The 11409-nt window shown below is 52.5% G+C and overlaps 1 protein-coding gene across 1 annotated transcript in view; it reads right to left on the bottom strand.

Moving 5' to 3' along the window:
• LOC145339480 (uncharacterized) overlaps positions 1-8595 on the bottom strand; it is a 46492-nt gene extending 37897 nt beyond the window's left edge. The window contains exon 1 of the mRNA XM_080183949.1: positions 8495-8595. The gene's annotated coding sequence lies outside the window, so the exon portion shown is untranslated. The remainder of the gene's footprint in view (positions 1-8494) is intronic.
• Positions 8596-11409: the final 2814 nt, after the last annotated feature.

The following is an 11409-nucleotide window of genomic DNA, read 5'->3' on the forward strand; positions in this document are numbered from 1 at the left end:
AGTGTTTGATGGGGGGACAGTGTAGAGGGAGTTTTACTCTGTATCTAACCCCGTGCTGTACCTGTCCTGGGAGTGTTTGATGGGGACAGTGTAGAGGGAGCTTTACTCTGTATCTAACCCCGTGCTGTACCTGTCCTGGGAGTGTTTGATGGGGGACAGTGTAGAGGGAGCTTTACTCTGTATCTAACCCCGTGCTGTACCTGTCCTGGGAGTGTTTGATGGGGGACAGTGTAGAGGGAGCTTTACTCTGTATCTAACCCCGTGCTGTACCTGTCCTGGGAGTGTTTGATGGGGGACAGTGTAGAGGGAGCTTTACTCTGTATCTAACCCCGTGCTGTACCTGTCCTGGGAGTGTTTGATGGGGGACAGTGTAGAGGGAGCTTTACTCTGTATCTAACCCCGTGCTATACCTGTCCTGGGAGTGTTTGATGGGGACAGCGTGGGAGGAATAAGCTGCTATTGGAAGTGTACTGTTGGGGTTTGCCGGAGCTGAAAGAGTGTTTTTCTGATTTGTGAACTAGGCAGTAACAGCTGCTCAAACTGGTTCAACTTGTATTTTGCAGCTTTATTCGAATTTTTTCCCCTTTCCGAAACAGCTGACATTCTCAGAAGTGGTGTCATGTTCCATTCCCTCGAGAAAAGGCACACCCTGTGGGATCCCTTATTGTACATATAAACCACCCTGAACCCCCTCGATTAGATTCCAGTCTGTAACCCACTCCCAGGTATCTGTTATTCTATATATAAACCACCCCGAACCCCTCGATTAGATTCCAGTCTGTAACTCACTCCCGGGTATCTGTTATTCTATATATAAACCACCCCGAACCCCTCGATTAGATTCCAGTCTGTAACTCACTCCCGGGTATCTGTTATTCTGTATATAAACCACCCCGAACCCCTCGATTAGATTCCAGTCTGTAACTCACTCCCGGGTATCTGTTATTCTATATATAAACCACCCCGAACCCCTCGATTAGATTCCAGTCTGTAACTCACTCCCGGGTATCTGTTATTCTATATATAAACCACCCCGAACCCCTCGATTAGATTCCAGTCTGTAACTCACTCCCGGGTATCTGTTATTCTATATATAAACCACCCCGAACCCCTCGATTAGATTCCAGTCTGTAACTCACTCCCGGGTATCTGTTATTCTATATATAAACCACCCCGAACCCCTCGATTAGATTCCAGTCTGTAACTCACTCCCGGGTATCTGTTATTCTATATATAAACCACCCTGAACCCCTCGATTAGATTCCAGTCTGTAACTCACTCCCGGTTATCTGTTATTCTGTATATAAACCACCCCCAACCCCTCGATTAGATTCCAGTCTGTAACTCACTCCCGGGTATCTGTTATTCTGTATATAAACCATCCCGAACCCCTCGATTAGATTCCAGTCTGTAACTCACTCCCGGGTATCTGTTATTCTGTATATAAACCACCCCGAACCCCTCGATTAGATTCCAGTCTGTAATTCACTCCCTGATACCTGTTATTCTATATATGTCGTGTGTCGTGAAGGCCACCTTGGAGAACGTTTACTCGAAGATCAGAGGCTGAATGCCCGTGACCACTGAAGTGTTCCCCAATAGGACGGTAACAGTTTTGCCTGGTGATTGTCGAGCGATGTTCATTCATCCGTTGTCGTAGTGTCTGCATGGTCTCCCCAATGTACCATGCTTCGGGACATCCTTTCCTGCAGTGTATCAGGTAGACAACGTTGGCCGAGTTACAAGAGTATTTACCATGTACCTGGTGGATGGTTTTCTCACGTGAGATGATATTATCCATGTCGATGATCCGGCATGTCTTGCAGAGGTTGCTGTGGCAGGGTTGTGTGGTGTTGTGGTCACTGTTCTCCTGAAGACTGGGTAGTTTGCTGTGAACAATGGTCTGTTTGAGGTTGTGCGGTTGTTTGAAGGCAAGAAGTGGGGGTGTGGGGATGGCCCTGGCGAGATGTTCGTCTTCATCAATGATATGTTGAAGGCTCCGGAGAAGATGTTGTAGCTTCTCTGCTCTGGGGAAGCACTGAACGATGAAGGGTACTCTGTCCACCGTGTCCCGCGTTGGAGATCTCTACTGCCTCCCAAAGATACACAAGGCAAACACACCCGGCCGTCCCATGGTATCGGCAGTGGGATCCTGTGCGAGACCCTCTCCGGCTACGCCGAGGGCATCCTGAAACCCATTGTACAAAGAACCTCCAGCTACTGTCGCGACTCTACGGACTTCCTACAGAAACTCAGCACACACGGAGCAGTTGAACCAGGAGCACCGCTCGTCACAATGGATGTCTCGGCGCTCTACACCAACATCCCCACGATGACGGCATTGCTGTAACTGCCTCAGTTACTCAACACTGACAACTGCCAGTCTCCAGATGCAATTCTATAACTCATCCACTTCATCCTGGACCACAATGTCTTCACCTTCAACAACCAGTTCTTCACCCAGACACACGGAACGGCCATGGGGACCAAATTCACACCTCAATATGCCAACATCTTCATGCACAGGTTCGAACAAGACTTCTTCACCGCACAGAATCTTCAACCAATCCTATACACTCGATACATCGATGACATTTTCTTCCTTTGGACCCATGGTGAACAATCACTGAAACTATATGACGATATCAACAAGTTCCACCCCACCATCAGACTCACCATGGACTATTCCCCAGAATCGGTTACATTCTTGGACACACGCATCTCCATTAAGGACGGTCACCTCAGCACCTCACTGTACCGCAAGCCCACGGATAACCTCATGATGCTCCACTTCTCCAGTTTCCACCCTAAACACATTAAAGGAGCCATCCCCTATGGACAAGCCCTCCGTATACACAGGATCTGCTCAGATGAGGAGGATCGTGACAGACACCTCCAGACGCTGAAAGATGCCCTCATAAGAACAGGATATGGCGCTCGACTCATAGATCGACAGTTCTGATGTGCCACAGCGAACAACCGCACCGATCTCCTCAGAAGACAAACACGGGACACGGTGGACAGAGTACCCTTCGTCATCCAGTACTTCCCCAGAGCAGAGAAGCTACGACATCTTCTCTGGAGTCTTCAACATGTTATTGATGAAGACGAACATCTCGCCAGGGCTATCCCCACACCCCCATTTCTTGCCTTCAAACAACCACACAACCTCAAACAGACCATTGTCCACAGCAAACTACCCAGTCTTCAGGAGAACAGTGACCACAACACCACACAACCCTGTCACAGCAACCTCTGCAAGACATGCCGGATCATCGACATGGATACCATCATCTCACGTGAGAATACCAAAAACCAGGTACACGGAACACACTCTTGCAACTCGGCCAACATTGTCTACCTGATACGCTGCAGGAAAGGATGTCCCGAAGCATGGTACATTGGGGAGACCATGCAGACGCTACAACAACAGATGAATGAACGTCGCTTGACAATCACCAGGCAAGACTGTTTCCGTCCCGTTGGGGAACACTTCAGTGGTCACGGGCATTCGGCCTCTGACCTTCAGGTAAACGTTCTCCAAGGCGGCCTTCACGACACACGACAGCGCAGAGTCACTGAGCAGAGACTGATAGCCGAGTTCCGCACACGAGGACAGCCTCAACCGGGACCTTGGGCTCACGTTGCAATATCTGTAACCCCCGTGACTTGCCTGGGTTTGCAAAATCTCACTAACTGCCCTGTCTGGAGACAGTACACATCTCTTTAACCTATGCTTAATGGTCTCGCCACTCACATTGTCTGCACAGTTAAGATTTGAATTGCTGATTAGCTGTAAAGACTCACATTCTAATCAGTATTCTGTAAACTGTGTGTGCCTTTATATGCCCTGTTTGTGATCAGAACTCCCCACCCACCTGACGAAGGGGCAGCGCTCCAAAAGCGAGTGGCATTTACGACCAAATAAACCTGTTGGACTTTAACCTGGTGTTGTGAGACTTCTTACTGTTGTTACATAGAACATTACAGCGCAGAACAGGCCCTTCGGCCCATGATGTTGCGCCGACCAGTTAAAAAGCAATGACCCTCTAACCTAAACCAATCCCTTTCCAGCCATAAACCTATCCACGGATCTCTTAAACGCCCCCAAACTAGGCGCATTTACAACTGCAGCAGGCAGGGCATTCCAATCCCTCACCACCCTCTGGGTAAAGAACCTACCTCTGACATCCGTCCTATAACTACCTCCCCTTAATTTAAAGCTATGCCCCCTCGTGCTAGCTTTCTCCATCCAACGCCGGCATCTCCACATCACTCCAGATATAAACCACCCCGAACCCCTCGATTAGATTCCAGTCTGTAACTCACTGAGAGTGTGTGTGTGTGCGTGTGAGAGAGAGAGAGAGAGAGAGAGAGAGAGAGAGAGCCCGGGTGTGAAGGAACACTCCTTTAATAGTGATTTCAGTGTGTGTGTGAGCCCAGTTGTGAAGGAACACTCCTTTAATAGTGATTTCAGTGTGCGTGAGCCCGGGTGTGAAGGAACACTCCTTTAATAGTGATTTCAGTGTGTGAGAGCCCGGGTGTGAAGGAACACTCCTTTAATAGTGATTTCAGTGTGCGTGAGCCCGGGTGTGAAGGAACACTCCTTTAATAGTGATTTCAGTGTGTGTGAGCCCGGGTGTGAAGGAACACTCCTTTAATAGTAAAATGGTTAGAAAAATCGCAGGAAGGAGAGTTGAATTTTACAGGCTCTTGTCCCAGGAATGATTCACTAATATTTGCCTTGGCCGCTCTCCAGTACTTCCCAATTGGACGCGAGTGGTGGGGGAGGGTATGGAACATGCATGGACTCAAATCCATTCCCATTCACTCCCGCCATGCACAATCCCAATGGACCCAAATCCCTTCCCGACAGTGCGGCACTCCCTCAACACCGACCCTCTGACAGTGCGGCACTCCCTCAGCACTGACCCTCTGACAGTGCGGCGCTCCCTCAGCACTGACCCTCTGACAGTGCGGCGCTCCCTCAGCACTGACCCTCTGACAGTGCGGCACTCCCTCAGCACTGACCCTCTGACAGTGCGGCGCTCCCTCAGCACCGACCCTCTGACAGTGCGGCGCTCCCTCAGCACCGACCCTCTGACAGTGCGGCGCTCCCTCAGCACCGACCCTCTGACAGTGAGGCGCTCCCTCAGCACCGACCCTCTGACAGTGCGGCGCTCCCTCAGCACCGACCCTCTGACAGTGCGGCGCTCCCTCAGCACCGACCCTCTGACAGTGCGGCGCTCCCTCAGCACTGACCCTCTGACAGTGCGGCGCTCCCTCAGCACTGACCCTCTGACAGTGCGGCGCTCCCTCAGCACTGACCCTCTGACAGTGCGGCGCTCCCTCAGCACTGACCCTCTGACAGTGCGGCGCTCCCTCAGCACTGACCCTCTGACAGTGCGGCGCTCCCTCAGCACTGACCCTCTGACAGTGCGGCGCTCCCTCAGCACTGACCCTCTGACAGTGCGGCGCTCCCTCAGCACTGACCCTCTGACAGTGCGGCACTCCCTCAGCACTGACCCTCTGACAGTGCGGCACTCCCTCAGCACTGACCCTCTGACAGTGCGGCGCTCCCTCAGCACTGACCCTCTGACAGTGCAGCGCTCCCTCAGCACTGACCCTCTGACAGTGCGGCGCTCCCTCAGCACTGACCCTCTGACAGTGCGGCGCTCCCTCAGCACTGACCCTCTGACAGTGCGGCACTCCCTCAGTACTTGCTCCCTTGATGTCAGAGTTCGATTTTTAGCGACTGAATTCTGTGACTCAATCTGGGAGTGAAACTGATTCTGAGTCAGATCCTGCTGCTCTGCACCAAGATATTTCTTCTCATGTTGAGATTAAAAACCGTGGAATCAGTGTGTGTGGGACCCGTACCCCAGTGAGAGTCAGTGTGTGTGGGACCCGTACCCCAGTGAGAGTCAGTGTGTGTGGGACCTGTACCCCAGTGAGAGTCAGTGTGTGTGGGACCCGTACCCCAGCGAGAGTCAGTGTGTGTGGGACCCGTACCCCAGTGAGAGTCAGTGTGTGTGGGAGCCGTACCCCAGCGAGAGTCAGTGTGTGTGGGACCCCGTACCCCAGTGAGAGTCAGTGTGTGTGGGACAAGTACCCCAGTGAGAGTCAGTGTGTGTGTGGGACCCGTACCCCAGTGAGAGTCAGTGTGTGTGTGGGACCTGTACCCCAGTGAGAGTCAGTGTGTGTGGGACCCGTACCCCAGTGAGAGTCAGTGTGTGTGGGACCCGTACCCCAGTGAACGTCAGTGTGTGTGGGACCCGTACCCCAGTGAGAGTCAGTGTGTGTATCAGGGAATATTAAGGGACGTAGGTGTGTGTACACTCTCGACATGATCTGGGACACAGTACAAGGTTGTACAGAGGTTAATTATTGACCCTTATCTGTGCGAAAGCATGCTGACTAACTCAGGGATCCTGTGCTGAGCACAGCAGTTAAATACAAGTCGGGACACATCACCCATGCAAAGCAATCTGTTCCTCTGACACACACAATCGGAAACACATTACTCCCTCATCACACACGGTTAGCTGAATGTCACGGAACCAGTCCCACCACCCCACCCCCATCCACTCCTGGTTCCCCAGTCCTCAGCGAGGGGGCTATTCGACGCTGGAAACCATCACGCCCAGCGGTTTGCCGTCCTCATGCGCCCATCGAGGGGCCACTGAGGATCACGGGCCAGAGGGAGAGGGAGGAGACAGGCAGGGTGGGGTGACTTTCAGAGTAACTGTCTCCCAATCTCTCTGTTACTCTCCAGCTCTGAGAACTTGATGCTGTTTCTCAATTCACTTTCAACCATCAGTCACTCCCTGAGGCTTTTGCTCTGTGTTACTCGGTCCCCTGTCACTCTCTGTTATCGCTGTTTCTCTGTGCTACTCTCCCCAAGCTTCCCCAAAACTTGCTTATTCCTCCCTTCTCCACTATCTCTCCTTTCCCTCTGATCTCTCACTCTATTATTCCTTTTTTCACTCTTTCTTCCCTCCCTCTCCTCCATAATCACCTCCTCAGCCCCACTTTCTCCTGCCCCCTCCGCTCTCTCCTCCATTCCCCCTCTCTATCAGTTCCCTCTTTCTTTAATCTATATATAGAACGGGAATCCTATTGTGCAGAGAGGGGGCCATTCAGCCCATCGAATCCACACTGCCAGCAATCCCACCCAGTCCAATGCACTTTAACCTGCGCATCTTTGGACACTAAAGTCCCAACTGACTCAAGAGCAGCTTCTTTCCTGCTGCCAAGGGGCAGGCACGGTGGCACAGGTGGTCAGCACTGCTGCCTCACAGCACCACGGACCGGGGTTTGATTCCCGGTTTGGGTCACTCTCAGTGTGGAGTCTACAAGTTCTCCCCGTGTCTGCGTGGGTTTCCTCTGGGTGCTCCGGTTTCCTCCTGCAGTCTGAAAGAAGCGATGGTTAGGGTGCATTGGGCCGTGCTAAATTCTCCCTCAGTGTAACCCAGACAGGCGCTGGAGTGTGGGCGACTACGGGGGTTTTCACAGTAACTTCATCGCACTGTAAATGTAAGCCTATTTGTGACACTAATAAATAAATGTGAGACTTTTGAATGGACCTACCCCACATTAAGCTGATCTTTCTCCACACTCTCGCTGTGACACTACATTCTGCACCCTCTCCTTTCCTTCTCTATGAACAGTATGCTTTGTCTGTACAGCACACAAGAAACAATACTTTTCACTGTGTGTTAATCCACGTGACAATCATAAATCAAATCAAATTAACTAAGGGACAATTTATCATGGCCAATCCTTGTCATACATCTCTGTCTCTCTCTTATATCTTCTCTCGATTCTCTTTCCTCACTCCTCCTTTCTTCCTCCATTCCTCTTTCTACCCTGCTCTCTCTCTCTACATAAATCTCTATTATTATTAATTCTCTCTCTCCCCATCACTGTCTCTCTCTCCCCGTCTCTCCCTGTCTCTCTCTCTCTCTCTCTCTCTCCCTCTCTCTCTGTCTCTCTCTCTGTCTCTCTCTCTGTCTCTCTCTCTCTCCGTCTGTCTCTGTCTCTCTCTCCGTCTCCGCCTCTGTCTCTCTCCCCCTCTCCCTCTCCCCCTCTCTCTCCGTCTCTGTCTCTCTCTCTCTCTCTGTCTCTCTCTCTGTCTGTCTCTCTCTCTGTCTCCCTCTCTCTCTCCCCCTCTCTCTCTCTCTCTGTCTGTCTCCCTCTCTGTCTCTCTCCCTCTCTGTCTCTCTCCCTCTCTGTCTCTCTCCCTCTCTGTCTCTCTCTCTCTCTCCCTCTCTCTCTCCCTCTCTGTCTGTCTCCCTCTCTCCCTCTCTCTCTCTCTCCCTCTCTCTCTCTGTCTCCCTCTCTCTGTCTCCCTCTCTCTCTCCCTCTCTCTCTCTCCCTCTCTCTGTCTCTCTCTCTCTCTCCCTCTCCCTCTCTCTGTCTCTCTCTCTCTCTCCCTCTCTCTCTCCCTCTCTGTCTCCCTCTCTGTCTCTCTGGGTGTGTTTCAGATTCTTACCTGTGAACCAGGTGAGTTGTTTGCTGTGTCTGGTTGCACTTTCCCAGGGAGGGTGTCACACACAGGGTGTCACAGAGGGTGTCACACACAGGGTCACACACACAGGGTGTCACACACAGGGTGACACAGAGGGTGACACAGAGGGTGACACAGAGGGTGTCACACACAGGGTCACACACAGGGTGACACACAGGGTGACACACACAGGGTGACACACACAGGGTGACACAGCCTCCAGTCTCTCTGCTGCTGCACAAACTTCCTGAGCTGTTGTGGAGGGAGGTTTCCAGGCGGCTCCCCCGGGCCTGGGGGGGTTCAGGGGGTTCGGGGGCTCCCGGTGGCGCCGCTTCTCCCGCCCGGAGCTGCAGCCGCTGTCCCTGGTGGCGGAGACGCCCTCATTAGCATGGCCCCGCCCCTGATTTACATACACGGCCGCTTAGCTGGCCCCGATTTACATTCCCTGCTCCTTATTTACATAGCCCGCCCCCTCATTTACATATCACCGCCTCTTTTATTTACATACCCCGCCCCCTTATTTACATATCACTGCCCCCGTAGTTAGGTCCCGCCCCCCAAAATACCGAGGCTTTGGCCCCGCCCCGTAATCATCATGACCGCGCCCCTCATTACTATTCCGCCAATCCCCGCCTGTCCAGGGCCCCCGCGCTGACGTCACCGCGCTCCTGCGTCATCACGTCGCACGCCCAACAACCGTTCTCCACTCGGGAATTTATTTTCTTTTTTTCAATAAAGTATTTATTTTCACAGAAAACTCTTCCCCTTCCTCAAAATAGAAAAACAAAAAAAAAATTAAGGAGTAAAAGGTGAACTGGCTGATGATGTCACAGACCTACCTGCAGCCCGGGCCCCGCCCAGTCCAGGTGGCCACTCTGGGCCCAACCATCCTGCTAGCCCCTTGGAGCCAAATGTTTACCATCTAATACAATCCCAACCACACTGCCAGACCCCCCCAACATCACTGCCAGACCCCCCAACATCACTGCCAGACCCCCCCCAACATCACTGCCAGACCCCCCCCAACATCACTGCCGGACCCCCCAACATCACTGCCAGACCCCCCCCAACATCACTGCCAGACCCCCCCAACATCACTGCCGGACCCCCCAACATCACTGCCAGACCCCCCCAACATCACTGCCGGACCCCCCCAACATCACTGCCAGACCCCCCAACATCACTGCCAGACCCCCCAACAACACTGCCGGTCCCCCCCCCAACATCACTGCCAGACCCCCCCAACATCACTGCCGGACCCCCCCAACATCACTGCCAGACCCCCCAACATCACTGCCAGACCCCCCAACAACACTGCCAGTCCCCCCCAACATCACTGCCGGACCCCCCAACATCACTGCCAGACCCCCCCAACATCACTGCCGGACCCCCCCAACATCACTGCCAGACCCCCCAACATCACTGCCAGACCCCCCAACAACACTGCCGGTCCCCCCCAACATCACTGCCAGACCCCCCCAACATCACTGCCGGACCCCCCCCCCCAACAACACTGCCAGACCCCCCCCCAACAAACACAGCCTCGCTGGATTCCGGGGAAGTGCCGGAAGATTGGAAAACGGCCAATGTTACGCCGTTGTTTAAGAAGGGTGGCAGGCAAAAGGCGGGGAATTATAGGCCGGTTAGTTTAATGTCTGTTGTAGGAAAAATGCTTGAATCCGTCATCAAAGAAGAAATAGCGAGGCACCTTGAGAAGAATCGTTTGATAGAGCAGACGCAGCACGGATTCGTTAAAGGGAAGTCGTGTCTGACAAATTTACTGGAGTTCTATGAGGATGTGTCTAGTGTAGTGGATAGAGGGGAACCGGTGGATGTGGTGTTTCTCGATTTTCAGAAGGCGTTTGATGAGGTGCCGCACAAAAGGTTACTACAGAAGGTTAGGGGGCATGGAGTTGGGGGTACGGTGTTAGCGTGGATAGAGGATTGGCTGTCAAATAGGAGGCAGAGAGTGGGGGTCAACGGGTGCTATTCGGATTGGCAGTTGGTGACTAGTGGAGTGCCCCAGGGGTCGGTGCTGGGGCCTCAACTATTTACCATTTATATAGATGATCTGGAGGAGGGGGCTGAGTGTAGGGTGACGAAATTTGCTGATGACACAAAGATAAGTGGAAAAGCAAATTGTGCGGAAGGTGTGGAAAGTCTGCAGAGGGATCTGGATAGGCTGAGCAAGTGGGCGAGGACCTAGCAGATGGAATACAATGTTAGCAAGTGTGAGGTTGTCCACTTTGGTAGGAATAATAGTAGGAGGGACTACTACTTACAGGGCGAAAAACTGCAGCAGGCGACGGTGCTGAGGGACCTGGGGGTCCTTGTGCATGAGTCGCAAAAACCCAGCTTGCAGGTGCAGCAGGTGGTCAGGAAGGCGAATGGGATGCTGGCCTTCATAGCGAGGGAAATTGAATATAAAAGTAGGGAGGTCTTGCTGCGGCTGTATAGGGCATTGGTGAGGCCGCAGCTGGAGTACTGTGTGCAGTTTTGGTCGCCGCACCTGCGCAAAGATATTTTGGCCTTGGAGGGAGTGCGGAGGAGGTTTACTAGGCTGATACCGGAGTTGAGGGGGTTGAGCTATGAGGAGAGGCTGAATAAACTAGGCTTGTACTCGTTAGAGTTTAGAAGAATGAGGGGAGATCTCATTGAGACGTATAAGATGATGAATGGGATGGATAGGATAGAGGTGGAGAGACTCTTCCCGCTCAGAAAGGACAGTAGGACTAGGGGGCACAGCCTCAAGATAAAGGGGGGGCGGTTTAGAACGGAGTTGAGGAGGAACTTCTTCACTCAAAGGGTGGTGAATCTCTGGAATTCTCTGCCCGTTGAAGTGGTGGAGGCTGCCTCGCTAAATATTTTTAAGAAGCGGGTTGATGGGTTTTTGATAAGAG

Source organism: Carcharhinus amblyrhynchos, unplaced genomic scaffold (genome assembly GCF_965287045.1).
Source record: "Carcharhinus amblyrhynchos unplaced genomic scaffold, sCarAmb.v2.hapA scaffold_493, whole genome shotgun sequence".
NCBI lineage: Eukaryota > Metazoa > Chordata > Chondrichthyes > Carcharhiniformes > Carcharhinidae > Carcharhinus > Carcharhinus amblyrhynchos.